General features: G+C 40.4%; 1 long non-coding RNA gene across 1 annotated transcript in view; it reads left to right on the top strand.

Annotated features, from left to right (window-relative positions):
• The window catches only part of LOC110073027 (uncharacterized), a 58,619-nt gene that overhangs the window by 21,750 nt on the left and 16,684 nt on the right, over positions 1–20,185 (top strand). The window contains exon 4 of the long non-coding RNA XR_013542962.1: positions 19,752–19,868. This is a non-coding gene — a long non-coding RNA (uncharacterized LOC110073027). The remainder of the gene's footprint in view (positions 1–19,751; positions 19,869–20,185) is intronic.

Below are 20,185 nucleotides of genomic sequence, written 5' to 3'. Positions count from 1 at the left end.
CCAAATAGAGTTGGGCATGAACCACTGGTTCAGCAGTTTGTGCCAGTTGGCCCGATGGCCCAATGGTGTTCTGTGGTTTGGCACTGTGCCCCCTCCAGCAGGCATCAACTCAGAGGCAGTGTGCAAGCTTCCTTACCCCTCATCCGCCAGTCACTGCCTCTGAGTGGGCACATACCAGATGGGAAGGGGCACTGAACTGCAGAATGCCTGTTGGGACATTGGTCAAACCAACCCGAACCACTGAACCACTAGTCCATGCCCATATTCAGATCCAAACATTCTATCTAATCCCTGGAAACTCTATGCCTCATCTTCTTTCTAGCCAGCCTTTCCCCCCACTAACCGAGTATAATCTTATGGACACCATTCAAGTATTTGGAAGCCAAGGTGCATGTGCTTTCTGCATTTCAGCTAGAACATGTTTCAGCAATCAGCTTATAAAAGCAGAACTTTCTAAAAAGCTAGCAAGAAAATAAACTGTTTGAGGATGAGAAAAGGAGATTTCCCCGTGACCCAAGCTTTCAAAACGAGGCAATCTTCCTCTGTTTTCCCATACTAATAAGAAAAAAAGTTCTGTGAGTGTGCCAACATGTCATTTTTGTCACCATCCCTTTTGCTGTTGTTCCTTTATATTTTGCAAGAGAACACAGGAATCTGCGTTATGAAAAATGTATGCTGTTGTCAAGTACGTACAAGTAATTTCTGTGAAGTGTTAACTAAGAAGGAGTCACCTGCCAAATTTTTAAGTATGTATTTGTTTTAAAGCATTTTTTTATATTCATTCTTCTGTAGGAATTATCAAAATATGATAATACAGCTCTTCAAACTCTCACTTCAAATGTAATCATCTAATCTGAGACAGACCAATCTTGCAAACGAAGTAATTTTGCTTATACCCGTCGAATTTCAACAGCACGATGAAGTTCTGAATTTCTTTTAGGTGCTACTGCCTCGTAATACAACAGAATTTTCATAGCCTGCCTCTCTCCTCCCCCTTCAAAACACAGTCCAGGCATTAATTTGCATCTGGCAGTTGTTGAATTATGCTGCATTAGAAGTATAAGAAAAAAATTTTCAATGCCAGTTTTGAAGTAATGAATCATAGTGGGTAAAATCCAGTAGCAAAACACAATTTCTATAGGCCTATTGAATCAGCAGGGATTTGATGATTCATAGAATCATAGAATGATAGAATAATGGAGTTGGAAGGAGCCTGCAAGGCTATCGAGTCCAACCCCTTGCTCAATGCAGGAATTCAAATCAAAGTATATCTGACAGACAATTGTCTAATTTTCTCTTAAATGCCTCCAGCATTGGAGCACTCACCACCTCCCAAAGTAATTGGTTCCATTGTCATACTGATTCAATACCCATGCAAATACGTACTATGGGTTGAATTATCTATTGTAGTTACAGCTTACTATTGGATTTTAGGTGGTATCAGCTAAAGCTGGCTGGACTGTTCAGAATGTTGAAGTGTATGAAATATTTGGGATGACAACTGGGTGTTGGCTATTACGTTAATATATGTCACTTGCAATGCAGAGATCCCCACAGACAAAGTGATGCATCCAAGAAGCTAGTTTTACATGGGTCAATAATCTGCAGAGTGAAGTCCAAGAGATGGAAATGTTCATTGAAGTTTATCACAAGAAAAATGAGGAGGTAGATGAGTGCATAGCTGTACACTAAATCTGCATCTATTATTTGCTGGGCTCTGGTCACACATTTCTCAACCTGGTTTTGCATAAGAACACACAGATAATGAACTAGGGTGATTATTATTATCCAGATAATAGAATCATTAAATCATAGAATAAGTTGGAAGGGGCCTATAAGACCATTGAGTCCAAAAACCCTGCTCAGTGCAGGAATCCAAATCAAAACAGATCTGACAGACGGTTGTCCAATTTTCTCTTGAATGCCTCCAGCGAGAGTGCTCGCCATTTCTCAAAGTAATTTATTCCATTGCCATATTTCTCTAACAGTTTTCTTCTAGAAAATCTAGAACAAAATCACTATCTAGGGTGACAACAGCATCAGGTATTTGTAATATTCACTGGCATTAAAAGAAGGCAATTTGATTGGTCTTCTAATGTGTATTTTTTTAACAGTGACATTTTTTAAAAAAAACTGTCCTGTAACTTTTACCATATGATGATGTTCCACCTTGTATCCACACTAGTAGCATTTTGTTCAACTTCCATGGCTGAGTGGGGATTTCAGCCCAACCTCCTGGGTCCTAGTCTGTCACTCTATCGACCACAACTCACTGGGTGTCACCTCTAGTTCTCTAGAATTAAAATACATAGCATATATTGAAAAGACCAATCTTGAAAGAGAATGCTTATATTGAAAGATAATACAGTAGTTGACCACACCACTTTTTTTAAATTTGTAAAGAATTCAGGCTGCAGGGGCTGAAACACTAATTCTCAAAAACTGAGTCAGCGTCTAGGATTTTCCCTTGTGTGGTGTCATTTTGTGAATGGTAGTGAGCACAAGAGGGTATTCTGCAGACTGTCTTGACTGCTGATGCAGATGTTGTTAAAGCCTGGCATCCTTTTTCCTGTTGGCAATGCGGGCACAATATTGTACAGTAATATTGGGCCATTTCCTGGCATTCTGAATCATGGATACAAAAGCACAATATTCCACATTCATAAACCAGAGGTTTTCTTGAAAACCTGAATTTCATAAGCAAACTGCAGATTTAGAATATTGAGCCTTTCCAGACTCAGCAAATGTGCCTCAAACTTAGCAGTGCATTTTTCCCTTTAACTTCTTCTCTATTACTGTACATTGTATACTGGTTGGTGGTAAATTGTAAATATAGCTACAACCTGTGGAGATCTTTTTTAAATGTGGTTAAAAAGCAATTTAAGATTCTAGTCAATGGATTATTAATTTACATCAGAATTTGCTGCTTATAATGCTCTTCTGAGTAACTGTGCATGTGTGCACATGCATGCATTCTCATTTTATAATCATACTGAGGAAAGTGGGCTATTTTTCCACAGGAAAAAAACCCGAAACAAAACACTGCCTGCTATGCATCTCTTGGGCTACATACCCCAATTTTTAAAAGCACTTTTGTTGTCAACGAATGGGTGACACTTTGTCATTCCTTTCTGTTTCTTAATGCATCTGCTGGCTGCTGTGAATATGTTGTTTATAATAATATACACAGGAAATTAGGGAACTAAAGAGCAGGTATGTGGATGCTGATTGCTCAAAAATTCACTCATTAACTCACAAGATCGTAAGCATTAACTCCTATGATCTCATGTGCCAAGGGCCAACCATGCAAGAAAACGTTTTCCTTCCCATGCCGTGGTCTTCTCTAACCCACATGTAACAGCAAGTGCTGTGGTCAAGAATGCCATATTTGGGACTCAGAAGTTGATTCAGGGTGAATATTGATGTCATATTCAATGGGTTCTTCATCTTGCTTCCAGTCACTATCATTCCGGATTACATCATTTCAATAACAGATATATGAATACACAAGGAAATCCGGATGACATTTTCCGTTCTGAGATGGTCCTAACGTAGAAATTGGAAGTATTGCTACAGTTTCACTGAACCCATGTTGCAAAACTCTTTTGGGGATAGATTAGACAAAAGTTCATTTTTGGATCCATCCAATCAAAGCACTCCACAATCAACCTTGCCCATTACCAATATTTTTGTAGCTGAGCACCAAACTGTTGATGCCATCTCTGCCTCCAGTGGACTCCATTGGGCTGCAATGCTTGTGAAACTCCAGATGTTCCTAAGACCTTTCAAGAGAACCACTGGCATGTTTTTAGCTTTCTATTATTATTATTATTATTATTATTATTATTATTATTATTATTATTATTATTATTATTATTATTATTATTATTATTATTATTATTATTATTATTATTATTATTATTATTATTATTATTATTATTATTATTATTATTATTATTAATCTTTATACTAGGTCATACCTAAACACAGAAACTTAAAAACCCTAAAAATCTAACAATAATAAACAAAAAACATTACAACTAAACATCCATCCTTCCCCTGTGGATCAGAGATTTCACCATTGTCTGGTCATCTGAGTATCTTCAAAGGATTCTGGTGAACACTGGTTCACTATAAACTAATTTTTCCCCTAAGTTCCTATCTTTTTCTGGGCCCAATCAGCTTTGCTTTATAAAGTCTCTTGGTTAATCCTGTAGTGCATGTCTAGTTCTGTAATATCCCATAGCTTCTTTAATAGCTCATCTATCGTTGGTGTCTCTTCATTCAAATATTGTATTTTTTTAATGATATAAGTCGCCTTGGGTCCTTTTTTTGGGGGGGGGAAGTGGGGTAAAATATTTCAAATAAATAAATAATAAATAATACATGTGAACTAACCCCTGCATAAGATTTCTTCTTCCACAGAGTACATGGAAGTTAGCCTATGAAAGATAGCCTTGTTTTTGACTGGAAAAATCTATGTAAATTCTCCACTGATTAATTGTATTCAACTAGGGTCAGTTGTGATCTGGTGCAGGGCATATAAATCTTGTAAAATATACATGCAATTTTTATCCTGATATAAATGTTTCCATGTGATATACGGAAACATTGTTGAAGCGCATTGACAGAATTATATGCTTCAAATTTTAAAAAAAGTTCAAAACATCAGTTTTAAAATCAGTCCAAGGTCCTTTCTTTATAAGAGGCCAGGGAGTACAGAATACTTCAACAAATTCCTCAGCGAACAAACTGAGTTGCTTAGGAATATTAACATTACCTGGAGCCAATAATCAAGTGTTTTCTGTCATTCTTCCTCTGCCTCTGTATTGCCCTTTGCAGGCTGTTCTATGCTACAGTCACTTGGTATTTTGCTCTTAGACATAAAGAAATAGTATATGGGTGCTTTGTAACTATTTCAATTATTTAGGTGGATACAATTATGTGAACAACATAATTCTACAGTTAATATTCCTCAGTCTACTGTGCCCCTTTATACTGAGCCACTGGTTGATATTCTCAGATGTTTCAAGTTCCTAATTCAGTTCAGCAAGTGTGGACACACAGCTAAAGCGTGTTGCTTGTTTTTAATCACTTCTTTCCACTCAAAGCATCTTAGCAATTGTGCTTGTTTTTAACTGCAAGCTTTGTTGCCCTGGAATAGAAATGCTTCATGTCGGATTATGCGTACCTGAGCAACATATCAATACAGTTCCACTAAGAAAAGAAAAATTAATGGCATTCCAAAAATGAAGGTGTTTAAAAGTACAGCTGGTAGAAGTATTTTTCAACTGGTGGATGTGAAGTAATATAATTCAACAGCCTGGAATGGGACCTCTTACTGGGAAGGGCTAAAGCAGGAAACTGAATCAGTACAAAGGGAACCCCCTCCAGAGAAGGACTCAGACATTTGGTCCTGGATTCCAGTTAGTGTAGGCCAAAACCTGATACTTTTATCTACAACCTTTGACCCTAACATCTGGAAATACAGTTGGAGTCAAATGGAGGGAAGTTTTCTTTCTCTGTGTCCAAGTTAGCCATAGTCAAATGAAATAAAACATCACACACACTGCCTCTGTGTGTGCGTGTGTACATTTCTAATGAATTCTTAAATGTGGAATATATTTAGGAGATCATAGCTTTCATACAGAGTGGTGTGACAGAAGAAAGAAACCAAAATAGCAAGAGTGGAATATGGTCACGTGCATGTACAAAATCCAGAAAACAGTTCATAAAAACAACTCCAAAGAGCTGCTAAGGAGCATAGAATTTCCAATTCCTTTGAAGTTCTTAGATGTTCCTATTTCAGAGACACCGGACCTAGTGCCAGAAATAACAACATGTTTAAACATCCTGCATGCAAACACAAATTAAATTCATTTAGCTTAACTTGCATTTCCGACATTGATTGCAACATTAAGTGTGATATAAGTCATGTTCTTCATGGCAGTTATTTTCATTGTTATGTTTATTACTAATTTAAGAGGCTCTTCTTTGGATAAGGGAGGGGGGATTGCTGAATTTAGACTGCACATTAGAACATCAAAAGCTCTGGTTTTAAATAAGCCCATTTGAGCTACAGAAGATTTTTTCCCCCTCACGTAGGACATCAAATGGCAACTGCAGACAAGTTTTCTTTTTCAGACTTACACTTTTCAGATGATTCAAGTGTCAGGTGTAACATCAGCATTAGCCCTACATTCACGTTACTCATGCGAACAGGATCAAAAACTGAATTCATATAATACCTTAAATGGACCCTAAGCCACATCAAAAAAGGTGTAGTTTTATGTATGTTACCAGGTTTGACCTACGTAGTATAAAGATAATGATAATTTGTAGTCTTTATTTATTTGTCTGTATCAGAACTTTGCACAAGAGATCAGTATGTTTAAACGACAATCTTTTCGGTTTTTACTCTTAAAAGTTGCTTTTGCATTTATTTATTTTTGTTATGTCATGTGGCATCATCAGAATGAAAAAGAGAGGGGAAAAGTGAGGGAAAGATGAACTTTTGAGTCCTTCTGATGATTTCATCAGACTGGAATCTGAGAAATCATGGGATGCGGCTGGATAGCTCAGGTTTAGGTACCTGGCTGCAGAGCGGGAGTTTGATTCCCCACTGTGCCTCCAGGGAGGAGAGCCAGCCTCTGTGGCCTTGGGCAAGCTGCACAGTCCCAGGATGCCCCCAGAAGAAGGGAATAGTAAACTACTTCTATGTGTTTTCTACCTAGAAGCCCCTGGAAAGGGTCACTGTAAGTCAGAATTGACTTGACAGCACATGATTATGGCTGGCTAGATAGTTCAGTGGTTTAGATATCCAGCTGCATAGCCAGAAGTTGAGAATTTGATCCCTCACTGTGCCTTCCATGAGTAGAGCCATCCTTTCTGGTCTTGGGTAAACTACATAGTCCTATGATGCCCCCAGAAGACAGCAATGGTAAACCACTTCTGAGTATTCTGTAGCTGGAAAACTTTGAAAAGGATTATCATAGGTCAGAAACGGCTTGGTGGCACATGAATATTATCTTATATTCTGAGTACTTCTGAACTCTTCATCAGACTAGAAAACATAGTATAAGGAGGATAAACAGAAAAAGTTCAAAACTATTTCTGTATAGTTGTTATACCAAGGAGATCAATATTTAAATTGAGATAACAGAGGTGTTTAATCAGCCTGAAGTGTGATAGTACCAGGGATGTTCATCAGTTGCCGGGACTGTCAGAGTCATACCACATCTGTCTCCACATTGATGTTTTCTGTATAACATCTGACGTGTGTGGGAGGGGGGAGAATCTGCTACATCAGTGTGAGTGAGGACAAGGGCCTCAATCCATGATTGGCCAGTATCCTATGATTATGGAGACATTGAGCAATTTAAGATCCTGCATAACAAAGGATCCAAATCATGTGAAAAGCCTTTATGAGCACAGAAGAAAAGAAAAGAGAGGTTAAACTGTTCATGGGGACTATGATGGCTGAGATGGAAGGTGAGTGCAGCTTTGCAGGCAAAGTTAAGAACACTGTGTTGTTCACCATGGGTACATAAAACATGAACAGGTCTATCATATACAGAGACAACCACAACTTGAAGATGATCCATTTCTGAATTGCAACTAAAAGTTGAGTCCCCAGAAAGTAACATTTCCAAGCTCTGGAAAAATATGGCAGTCTTTCATCGACTGACACATTGAACTTTGTTAGTGTCAGATTCAGATTAGGCATCCTTTAGTCTTGAGAGACTATGGTAACATGCTCTGAATAGAGGGAACAGCATCTAGTGTGGCTGAGAAGGCCAATTTGAGAGTGCAATTCCTTCCACACTGAAGAAAAATACAATCTGTCCCCTGCCTTGCTCCCTGTTTTTGCTGGTTTTGGGATTGCCTCTTAGACTTGGCCTGCTGGACACGTGTTTCTTCAAAATGGGAGAGGCCATGATGCACCGCCTGCCTTCAGGGAGAACGCTCAGATGTCAAGTTTTCCCATCTGTTGAGGTCCATTCCTAAGGCCTTCAGATCCTGCTTGCAGATATCCTTGTATCACAACTGTGGTCTCCCTCTGGCACACTTTCCCTGCACTAATTCTCCATACAGGAGATCTTTTGGAATTTGACCATCAGCCATTCTCAAAACATGCCCAAGCCAACGTAGACGTTGCTTTTTCAGTAATGTATACATGCTAAAAATTCCAGCTCATTCTAGGACTACTCTATTTGGAACCAGTATGTTTACCTAGCTCAAAATCAAGGTCGAGAGTGTCAGAGATCATTGAGCCAAGGTACACAAAGTCATAAACAACCTCCAATTCTCGTGAGGAGATGGTAATAGAGGGTGGTGAGTCCATGCCCTAGCCCATGACTTGTGTTTCCTTCAGGCTGATTGTGTAGCTTGCCAGGTCTTGCTAAAACAATTCATGAGTTGTTGGAGCTCTTCAGTAGAATGGGCAACAACAGCTGCATCATTGGTGAAGAGGGAGTCCTGCATGCATTTCAGCTGGACTCTGGTCTTTGCTCTCAATCTACAGAGATTAAATAGCTTTCCATCTGATCTGGTCAGGAGGTAGACACCTTCCGTTGCAGTTCTAAAGGCCTGCTTCAGCATGACAGCAAAAAAGATCCCAAACAGGGTCAGCATGAGGACACAGCCCTGTTTCACTCTGCTGTGGATGTCAAGGAGATCTGATGTTGAGTCATCAAAAACCACAGTGCCCTTCATTTCCTCATGAAAGGACTTCATGATGTTAAGGAGCTGAAGTGGACATCCAATCTTGGGAAGTATTTTAAAAAGGCCGTCCCTGCTAACCAAATCAAAGGCCTTTGTAAGATCTATGAAGGCCACAAAGAGTGGCTGTCATTCCCTTCATTTCTCCTGCAACTGTCTGAGGAAAACTACCATGTCAGTGGTGGATCTATTAGCTTGAAATCCACACTGTGATTTCTGGATGGACTATATCTGCAAGCACCTGGAGTCTCTTTAGCACAACACAGGCAAGCAGCTTCCCTACAACGCTGAGAAGAGTGATGCCGTGGTAGTTATTGCAGTCGCCCCTGTCTCCTTTATTATTATACAATGTGACAATGTTTGCATCCTTCATGTCCTGTGATATTCCACCTTCCCTCCAGCAAAGGCAAAAGATTTCATACAGCTCAGTAGTGATGATCTCTTTACAGCACTTCAGCAGGGATGTTATCCTTCCCAGGTGCCTTGCTGGAGGCAAGGGAATCCACAACCACTTTTATTTCTGCTAAAGTTAGTTTGCTGCCCAACTCTTCCAAGACAGGCAGGCGTTCAATGTTATTTAGTGCCTCTTTGGTTACTACATTCTCTCTGGCATACAGCTCAGAGTAGTGCTGCACCCAGCGTTCCATCTGCTGTGCTCAGTCCTATAGCAGACTTCAAAGGAGCAGATTTCTTTTGTATTGGACCTAAAGCCTGCTTGATACCGTCATACATTCCCTTGATGTTACCAGTGTGTACTCCTATCTGTATTTGAAAGCAGAGCTGAAGTCAATAGTCATTAGAACAACTCCTGGCAGCCTGTTGGACTTTGCTATAAGCAGCTCGAAAAGCCTGCAAGTTGTATTCACAAGGACAGGCTTTCTATGCTGCTAGCGCACTCCTCTTTTCCTCAATGGCTGGCATCAATTCCTCCAAATGGGCTTCAAAGCAGTCTGCTGTCTTTTTGATCTTCTTCCCAAATGTGGACAAGGCAGTGTTATAAACAACTTTCTTCAAATGTTCCTATTGTTCAGGTGTATTTGCATCAGCTGGGCCTGGAAGGGTTTCCTCAAGCACTTGGGCAAATTACTTCACTTTTCTCTGATCGTGAGTCTTGCTGATGTCAATATGTGGTCTTCCTTCCTTTTTTGTGTGACACAATCTCTTTATTCACAGTTTTACTCTGCTACATACCAGGGAGTGATCAGTATCGCAATCAGTGCCCTGATAACTGTGTGCGAAAATAATAATAGATAGGCTAGAGCATCTAGTGAGGATGAAATCAAGCTGATGCCAATGCTTCGATCTTGGATGTCTCCAGGACACTCTGTGTTGAAGCTTCATATTAAAGAACATGTTGCTGACACAAAGACTATAATAATAGCAAAACTCCAGCAAACATTGGCCATTTTCATTCATCTTCCCAATGCTAAAACAGCCTAGATAAGTGGGTCAAGAATTGTGATCAGCACCAACTCTAGCATTAAAGTCTCCGAGAATGAACAGTGGTTCTCTCTCTGGGATTTTTTGATAGTACCAGATAGACATGTAGAAAACATTGAGAAGATAGACATGTGGAAATGTAGCTCCACACTATATAAAAAGAACAAAAACAAGCATGTGGGGTAAGTAAAAGTTGTTTTTTTTCCTTTAAACAAGAAGGATCTAGACTAAATATTTTTAATTTTCTATGAAAAGTAGTGAAACTGAGCTTCTATTCATATCAGCAATGCTTGGATTTCACCTTGCCTAATTATCTAGGCCTCACACAAGATCTTACATGTTGCTAGATTCTTACATTATTCCCACCTCCAGATCCAGATATATTAATAATGATCATGTGCTATCATGTCAATTCTGCCTTATGGGTTTTCCAGGTAAAGAATGCTCAGAAGTAGTTTACCATTCCCTTCTTCTGGGGACATTCTGGGACTGTGTAGCTTGGCCAAGGCCACACCAGCTGGCTTTATGGGCAGGTGGCATAGTGGAGAAATCAAACTCCCAACCACTGGCTCCACAGCCAGGCAGCTAAACTACTGAGCCATCCAGCTAGCTCAGTTCTATACAAATCTGTACATCCCTCTGAATCCTTCTGCAGTCACTCTTCTTGTTTCATATGTTGTCATTCCCTAACCCAGATAAAAATAGCCACTCTTTCAGGGAGGGTATCTCTGAAGCAATGTCAGGCTCTGTAAGGTAAAGTTAAAGGTTCCCCTTGACAATTTTTTGTCCAGTTGTGTTCGACTCTAGGGGGTGGTGCACATCCCTGTTTCCAAGCCATAGAGCCAGTGTTTGTCTGAAGACAATCTTCCATGGTCACATGGCCAGTGCGGCTTAGACACAGAACGCTGTTACCTTCCACTGAGGTGGTCCCTATTTATCTACTCGCATTTACATGATTTCGAACCACTACGTTGGCGGGAGCTGAGACAAGCAACGGGCGCTCACTCCGTCACGTGGATTCAGTCTTACAGCTGAAGATCTACAGACCTTAAGCACAGAGGCTTCCGTGGTTTAACCTGCAGCACCACTATGTCAGGCTCTGTACTATATGTTTATATATGAACTTGAGGTGTAGGTTGCACAGAGGGAGCTCAGAAGCTTCTTAACTTGTTCTGATTATTCAAATGGGCCCAATAAACCCTTAATGGTAATTTTAGTGTGCAACTGGCCCACCACAGTTTTCTGTCTGCACGGACCTTCCATTTACACTAGTGTTTCATCTTCTGCTACTTTGCTCCTCTAATAGAGTTAATGCATTTGTCATACCTAGCTCAAGACAACTCCGTCACAAGAATCAGGGGCGGGGGGGGGGAGAGATTCAGAAATATGAGGTAGTATTGGTAAATGTATGATGGGCTATTGGAAGGAACACATTAGCTAAACAAATTCCAGAACAGTCACAAGCAAGACTGCAGAGTGTTTGAGAGGCAATGTAGCATTCATTGTGAATTCACATTATCATCTGGTCTCATGAGAGTACACCACTTTCATCTAAGCCTGCAAAAGGCTTTGGCCATTACAATTATGCATGCTGTACATTTCCTTATGTTACACATTTCATGGCTGCCAACTGCAGATGGTGCTGTGTAGTTATATAGCTCATGGCAGAGTGTTTCACAACTGTCTCAGAAACAATTCCCACAATTTCTTTATCTCTCTTCCATGGGGGGTTCTTATTCATGCACAATACCACAATGGGCATGGTTGGGTAGGATGATTTTCCTTTAAAAAAAAAAGGCTGCTCTTTCTAACTCAAGTTATTATCCTGCATGTACAAGATCAAGAAAGTCAAGACAATTATTCTTTTTATATGTAGCACACTTGTTTGGGGTTTAATGCATCACTGATAGGTTGTACTGTGTTTTCTGAACTATTAACATTGGACCTAAAAGAAGGAACTATGTATATATAATTAATCAAGCATGCAGCATAGTGTTCTGAGGAAATGAGGGACAGTTTTTTTTCTTATGGATAACCTTCTCTGCTAGAGCAGGAGGCCAGAGCACAAAGCTCTGTCAGTTTTGAACAAATGGTCAGAACACCTATGACACATAAAGAATTCCAAATGTGAGTTAACACATTTATTGCAAGTATTCAATTATGAAATTCATTTTAAACAGGACATTTCCCAGGGAACCAAATTAAGCCTAATGATACTTAATGGCAAGGACTGCTGCTTAATTGTGGTGGTAATTCCACCTAATTGGGATTCCTGCAGGTGAAAAATGGTACACAAAAAGGTATAAATAGTTTGGTCTTTCTGACATTCTAATGTTAGTAGCACTTTTTTTTTCTTTTAGGGGAGATCTTGGCCAGTCCTTACTCAGTAATGCAAATTGGCTGCAAGACTTTGGAAACAATGAATCACAGTGTATTCTCACTGGGCCACCAAAGATGGGTTCCATGGATAGCTCAACACAAGGCAGAGTAATCCTGCTGCCTCTGGTGGTAGATTCTGGAGTCACTGAGTTTCCTCCACAGCCTCCCAGATACTCCTCTGTCTTGGAAAACAAAGTGTTGCAGCAACACAGTATCTTCTACAACCTTTAAAGTAGATGTTCTCAAACTTTGCTTTGCCAGATATTTGTCAAGTAATGGGTGTGGATGAGCAAACTGAAGCATAATCCAGACAAGACAGAGATTCTGACAAAAAAACACCTGTTGCTCAGCAAAAACACCAGTCTAGGATTAGTATTACCAGCTTTCTGGATTTAACTGTATTCCCACAAAGGTCTTGTAGTTTAGTGGATCTTTTGGACCCAGCATTGTAATGGAAAGGCAGGTGGCTACCGTGGCCAAGAGTAGATTTAATGATGTCAGTTGTACGACTTCCCAGCCGATGATAATTTGGCCATAGTGATGCATGCTTTAAAATACCTCCATGTTAAAATACTGTGGCATGCTCTATGTGGGGCTGCAAAAGTGTTCAGAAGCTACATCTACTGGAAAATGCAGTGGCCATGCTGTTGTCTGATGTATGCTTTAGAGCAGTGGTCCCCAACCTTGGGCCTCCAGATGTTCTTGGACTACAACTCCCAGATGGCTTCACCACCAACTCTGCTGGCCAGGATTTCTGGGAGTTGAAGTCCAAGAACACCTGCAGGCCCAAGGTTTGGGACCACTGCTTTAGAGATCCTATGAGACCTGTTTCAAACCACCTATATCAGTGGTGTCGAACTGTGGCCCTCCAGATGTTCTTGGCCTTCAACTCCCAGAAATCCTGGCCAGCAGAGGTGGTGGTGAAGGCTTCTGGGAGTTGAAGTCCAAGAACATCTGGAGGGCCACAGTTCGACACCACTGACCTATATTGTCCTGCAGTTTGCTTTTGAGCTCAGCTGAAGGTACTCATTTTGATCTCAAAAGCTCTAAATGGCTTAGGGCCAAAAAGTCTGAGAGGCTGCCTTTTATGTGCCCTGAGTTTGAACTGCTCAACAGAAGCCCTCAGCAGAAACATCTCTGCAGAAATTACTTGCATACTGAGTTGTGTGACTCAGCTGATCTGATCCAGGTAAGTGCCCAGTCTTTGGAAAGTGGGTGGATTCAAAACATGTTGACCCTAATTCTCATTTTGTGCTCAGTCTTCACAAGACATGTTCTACAGATGAAAATTCATGAGAAATAACTAGTCATGCCAACATCTATCACAAAACAATAAAACATAAAGCTTAAAATCAGTTGAATCAGGATGAGCCACTTGGAATGGGTAAACATTTTGTTTTTTAAGTGTACTTTGCCCATCAACCTCAGAATAAAGACACGAGACAATGATATGGATTAAAACACGGACCACACTTTATTGATTATAATTCAAGAATTTTGCCAATCGTTTGACAAAGGGGGGGGGGTTGCTGTAGTGCGGAAACAGATAAATCAGTAATCATATGAGCGAGTCTTTGGCCCCAGATTCCTGTTGTCTTAAGGACAGCAGGAACCCGGCTGGCTGCTAAGAAACTCCCCCAGACCTCGATCCATCTTTACTTGATGACTGTTGGTCCGGAAGTGGCCCAGCGCATCTTTCCCACCCAGGTGCTGTAATCTCACGATCCGCAGCCCTGGGAGGTCTGATGCTCTGTTAGCTTATCTGATCTTAAAGTGGGACTCACCGAGAAATACCTGTTTTTTCCGCACTACCTGCCAGTGTGACCAGATTTCCACCATAAAAATGCCAACAACCCTAACCAGTGTGGGATAGGCAAAAAATCCCCCTATCCAACAGCCAATGAGGATGAAGGTCAAAAATTCCTGTCCAGCCCCTAAAAGTTGACCAGAAAAACTGACACTAGAATAGGGTGGGCAGGCAGGTGCTGGAAAAAGAAGAGGACGGTTAGAGGGGAGGCCGCTTATATAGCCAAGCATTCTCCCGCTTTTCAAAGAAGTCTCATGAGACCCTGAAGGTCTCGTGCCATCCACGGGGGGGGGGGGGACAAAGAATGTCGCACTGCCCAAAGCTGGGCTCATCAGTGACTTCGTCATTACAAATCAAAGTCCAACTTTTATCAATACCACTTTTTTAAAAAAACCTAAATATTATTAAAAACATGAAGCTATTTTTTCCACATTTGCCTCTTTGTTCAATGGACTGGCTTAATGTGCTCTCCAAATTATCTGCTACTGAGAATTCAACAATGCTAAAAATGGCCATATTAGCAACAGCTGTGTTTCAGTTGCAGGGGCTAATGCTACTATTATTCAGAAAATATCTGCACACAGTAGTTTCATTTTTTTTTTAATCAGAGGGTATTTTTTGTACCATCCTGCAACAAAATATGGTATAATTCTAATAAGTCAATAGTTGCATCCAACACCTAGTTATTATTTGGAAAGTGGTTTGTCTTGCATTTCAGAATAGTACATAAACTGGTAGCTTCTATTTGTCTCTTTTCAAATGTTGAATGCTAAAAACCATAAATCAGAGTGCACTGAATTTAATAACTATCAGGTACAATATGTTGGCTTTGCAGTTCCTAATGTAAAAGTTAACTGACATGATGAATTGTGTTACAAATGAAGGCTGCAGCACAATAAAACAGAAAGTGATCTGAAAAAATGGACTTGAACCATGAAAGCTTGCTGATTGTTTGATTTTTTTTAATGAACTAATAAAGGTATCACCTCTCCTACAAAGAAAGTGAAGGACATGCACTTCCCCTAGCAAAGAAAACTGTTGGCCAGAGGAAGAAATGTTTGCCCAGAAGATGTATTATATTTTCCATGGTTACAGTTTTACATGGCACATCACAATAGTGCACCACTAAATGTATGAAACTGCTTATAATTAATTTGACAAATATTTTTGGGCTGTCCATATTTATACAGTATATGGATGGTGCAAATTTATCATTTAAAATATTTTTTGTCCTAAATTCATTTTATAAAGCTCAACAATATTAAAGCAAATAAAAACACAATTGTCCAACTACTCAAAACATCAGAATAAAAGCAAAATTGAATTGGGGAATTACATGCTGTTTAGTTGTATCTGCCGTACAGTTACTCTGATAGGGTTTTCAAGGTACAGTATATGAGACATTTAAGGAGTAGTTAATGCAACCCTCCTCCCATTGAATTTCCATGGCTGAGCAAGGATTTGAACCCAGGTCTCCTGAGTCCTGGTCCATCATTGTATCCACTGTACCTGACTGGTTCTCAGATTTCTCTGTGAAATTCAGCAGTGCCAAAACTGATGCATTCTCTTCATCCTGTTCTTAGAACAGATCATCTACTGGGAAAACTATGGGTATCATCTCATGGATCTATGGCTCGCATTTTGGACTATCTATGGGGTCAGGGAACTTTTTTACCTTTTACCCCCCAAAAAATTTATATATGCCGACATTACCCCCTTGATTAGAAAGGAAGGAATTAAAAATATTATTGAATCTACACAGGCTGTGTACCGAACTAGCAGGATGCACCAAATTTGATAAAGATGTGCACTATTTTTGCTGGAACACATTGCACTCCAGCCATGGTGTGGTATAGGGCAGTGGTTCTTAACCTTTGTTACTCAGATGCTTTTGAACAGCAACTCCCAGAAACCTCAGCCAGCACAGCTGGTGGTGAAGGCTTCTGGGAGTTGCAGTCCAAAACTCCTAAGTAACCCAAGGTTAAGAACCAGTGGTATAGGGAGTAGTAAGGTGTCCAATGTGCCTAGCAAGTTGCCTTAAATTTTTGCTAGCTTGCAGAGAATCATTAGTGGCTGCCAGAGTGGTGCTAGCAATGACATGCTTGCTAGAGGCAGCCAACACAGAATTGGGGGTGGGTGGGTTCCCTACCACTTTAATCATTCTATGTGTGGTGTGCGAAAAGGAACAAACCAGGTTAAAGGTCATGTCACCCACCCTGGTGCCACAGCCCAGTATCAAAGGACCAGTGTACTTTTTATCATCATCAATGGAAAACTCAACAGTGGCCAGAGGACTGGAAAAGATCAGTCTACATCCCAATCCCAAAAAAGGGCAGTGCCAAAGAATGCTCCAACTACCGTACAATTGCACTCATTTCACACGCTAGCAAGGTTGTGCTCAAAATCCTCCAAGGCAGGCTTCAGCAGAAAGTGGACCGAGAACTCCCAGAAGTACAAGCTGGATTTCGAAGAGGCAGAGGAACTAGAGACCAAATTGCTAACATACGCTGGATTATGGAGAAACCCAGAGAGTTCCAGAAAAACATCTACTTCTGCTTCATTGACTATGCAAAAGCATGGCAGAAAGTGAGGACTTAAAGAACCTCTTAATGAGGATGAAAGAGGAGAACGCAAAAAATGCTCTGAAGCTCAACATAAAAAAACCCCCAAGATCCTGGCCACTGGTCCCATCACCTCCTGGCAAATAGAAGGGGAAAATATGGAGGCAGTGACAGATTTTACTTTCTTGAGCTGCATGATCACTGCAGAGGGTGACAGCAGCCACAAAATTCAAAGATGCCTGCTTCTTGGAAGCAAAGCAATGATAAACCCAGACAGCACCTTAAAAAGCCACCCTCCCCCTGCCTTAATTCAGTTTCTCTTTTTCTTGACTGCCTGTTCATTTTCAGTTTTGAGTCAGTCAGTCTGTCTGTCTGTCTCTCACACAGACACACACACACACACACACTCCATTTCCTCCCTCCCTCCATTTCCTCCCTCCCTCCATTTCCTCCCTCCATTTTCTCCAATTACATACATTTAAACAAGCCTGATGAAGTCCTCGGTCTCTCGCACCTTTCTTTCTTCCCTCCTTCCCTTGCTTGCTCCTTTCCCCGCCTTCTGCTTGCTCGCAGTCATTCAGAAGCCCCGGATTGGCTGATTGCCTGGGACTAATCCCCAGCTGGAACCTATTAGCAAAGTTTATCTCCCCGATCTCTGAACAAACGGAGCATTTAGAAGTCCCCTGCTGCAAGAAAGGAAGTAACAGGACGAGGTGGTTTACAATTTGAGTTTGGCTGCAGAGGGTGGGGGTGGGAGGGAGGGAGGGGGTAGCACTCTGCTCATTACCCCCAGGATTTTCACTTTTACCCCACTTGGGGTAATTTACCCCTGTTCCCCGACCCATGGTCTATGGCATGTTCTGGTGCAAGCTATTTCCTGGCAATCACATGATGTACAGGCAATAGTGCTCCAGCCAAAACCTGATCTATGCCCAAACTAGAATTTGATGGTCCAGTGGCAGGGCTACTCTTTTCAGGGTCAGGCTGGAGCAATTCGCTGACAGGCCAAAGGGTCACTTAAAGGGAGAATGCTCTTGGCAAAGTAACCCATTCTCGTGTAATCAGAGACTATAGTTTCTGTCCGACTGGAACTAAATCTGTTTCTATAGCAAAACTGGGTCTAATACCAGACAAACATAGCCCTCAATTCAAGACGATCCATACTTTCTCTTCATAATTTTTTCTGTGACATTTTATTTTCCATTTCTTGAGAAAGTACCATCTTCATTTGTTTGCCACCCTTAAGCTAAGTCAGAGATAGAGAGATGGAATTAAAGTACATCTGTACCACTTGGCTACAGATACCTATTGAAATTGCTCCAAGGCCCTGAAATTCACTCCCTTTGTAACAGAAATACTTTTTCATCTAGCCACTGGATAAACATGTGCATCTTTATTACTGTTAGCAGCAGACTAGAGGATTGTGTGCTTTAACAAAATACCCTGGATGAGATGAGGTAACCCTCTTAATAGAAACTCTAAAAAGTTTATATTTTTGATTGCCTACTTTTTTTCTCTCCTACATTAAAGGAAAATACTTAATACACCAAGTCCTCACCACATCAGCACCACTCCTTGGCAACATTAGCACACTAGATTAGTTTTTGCAGTAGTTCTGTGGCTCAGATTTGTCTAGAACTGCCTCCTGAGTGAGAAGATGGATCTCCTTTATTCAGTGGCTTTTGCCCAGTGTTCCTGTGCTGGAGGGAAAGAGCTGCAGAATGGGATTTGTTCAGTTTTTTGGATGAAAGTGGCCTCAGGAAGGTTGTCTGTGAGGATTCTTCCACAGGATCTACAGGTTCATGGCATTAGCACTGGTTGAGTTATTAGGAGCCTCAAGGTGGGGGCCATTGGCTTGAGTGTTCATCCCCCACCATCTTTGTGCCTTCACTGGATGCTGAGTCTATGACACAAAAATCACGGTGGGATTACCTTCTTGCAGGTTATTGTGAAGATAATACCTGCATCAACGATTTGCAGCTGTAGCCACATTAAACCCAACCCTAGGAATCATCACTTTCTATGAATCTGTCATAGGATCAACATGTTGTTATTTGTCACAAAAATGTACTGGTTTCCCTGTGTCAGCAATCCAGAATTTAAACCCATGGAAGAAGCTTTGCATTCATTATCCATCTGCAAGACAAGGCAAAATACATATTTTAGAAACTACTCTTTCCCTTCACAGACTTGTTTCAGACATTTGATTTCAGAAACCCCCTCCCACTGTGCGTATTCTTTCAAAAATGTATCCACCAAGACTTCTGATCTTGGCAATTTGCATATTATTTTTCTTGCCCTCCCCCAATCAATAATACTTACCTTTTATATTTTTTAATCCATCCTGAGTTTCTCCCTCAGTCAAAAGCCTTAGATATGCTCTGATTTTTTTAAAGCTTGTCATCTCTGAACATGGTGTAGATGATTATTTTACTTATTGTAAATCCACAAGCAATTCTGGGAAGTTGCTTTACAAAAAAGGAGTAAACCCTTAATTTATTTTCACTTCAAAACTAGTGTTATTAATTATTACCATGGAAAATGTTATTTAGTGACTTAGGGCTTGATGCTTTTCTAATTGAACTTAACTGGAATGGCCACAAGTACTAGAAGACATAGTAGGATTGAGTCCATGATTTCTAAAGGCTTACAGCATCATTAGTAAAATTTGCACAATACCACAGCACAAATTTTGCTTAATCTGGCAATTCTTCTTTTTCTTTTTAGCATCGGATGTAAATACATCACAGTGATGCTGAAGAATCAAATATGGGATAATTGATGCCACCCATAGTACTTTAATATTCTGCCATACTTTAAAATGCAATATCCCTCTTTTTTAGCCTTCCAGAAGAAGAAAGTTAAGAAGAAAACTGAGCAGAACCTGCAAGTTTTATGAGATCCCATTGCAATTGCACCATTGAACACAGTCAAAAGTGACAAATCTTCAGTAACTCCTGGTAAGCATTACTGTTGGATCCAGGGACAGATTATTAGATAATTTATTTTCTTACCCAAGTAGATTTTGGTTCATAAAATCCTGAGATTCACTTTGAAGACAACAAGAAGAGGGCCAGAACCTTTACAGATGGGGAAAAACAATATTATCTGTGTTCTGATTACATATCACTACACATTTGAAAATTCACAAACTACTCAATATTCTTGTCAAGAATGGTAACTAAATTCAGGAAATAAATAAGAGAAATTTAGGCCAGGCTGGCCTGAGGAGAATTGCCCTGTAATGATAAGGTCATGATTTATAAGATTTTAGAAT

The sequence above is a fragment of the Pogona vitticeps genome, chromosome 3, assembly GCF_051106095.1.
Source record: "Pogona vitticeps strain Pit_001003342236 chromosome 3, PviZW2.1, whole genome shotgun sequence".
NCBI lineage: Eukaryota > Metazoa > Chordata > Lepidosauria > Squamata > Agamidae > Pogona > Pogona vitticeps.
The sequence above is the reverse complement of the archived record's forward strand: the minus strand, read 5'-3'. Positions and strand labels throughout refer to the sequence as shown.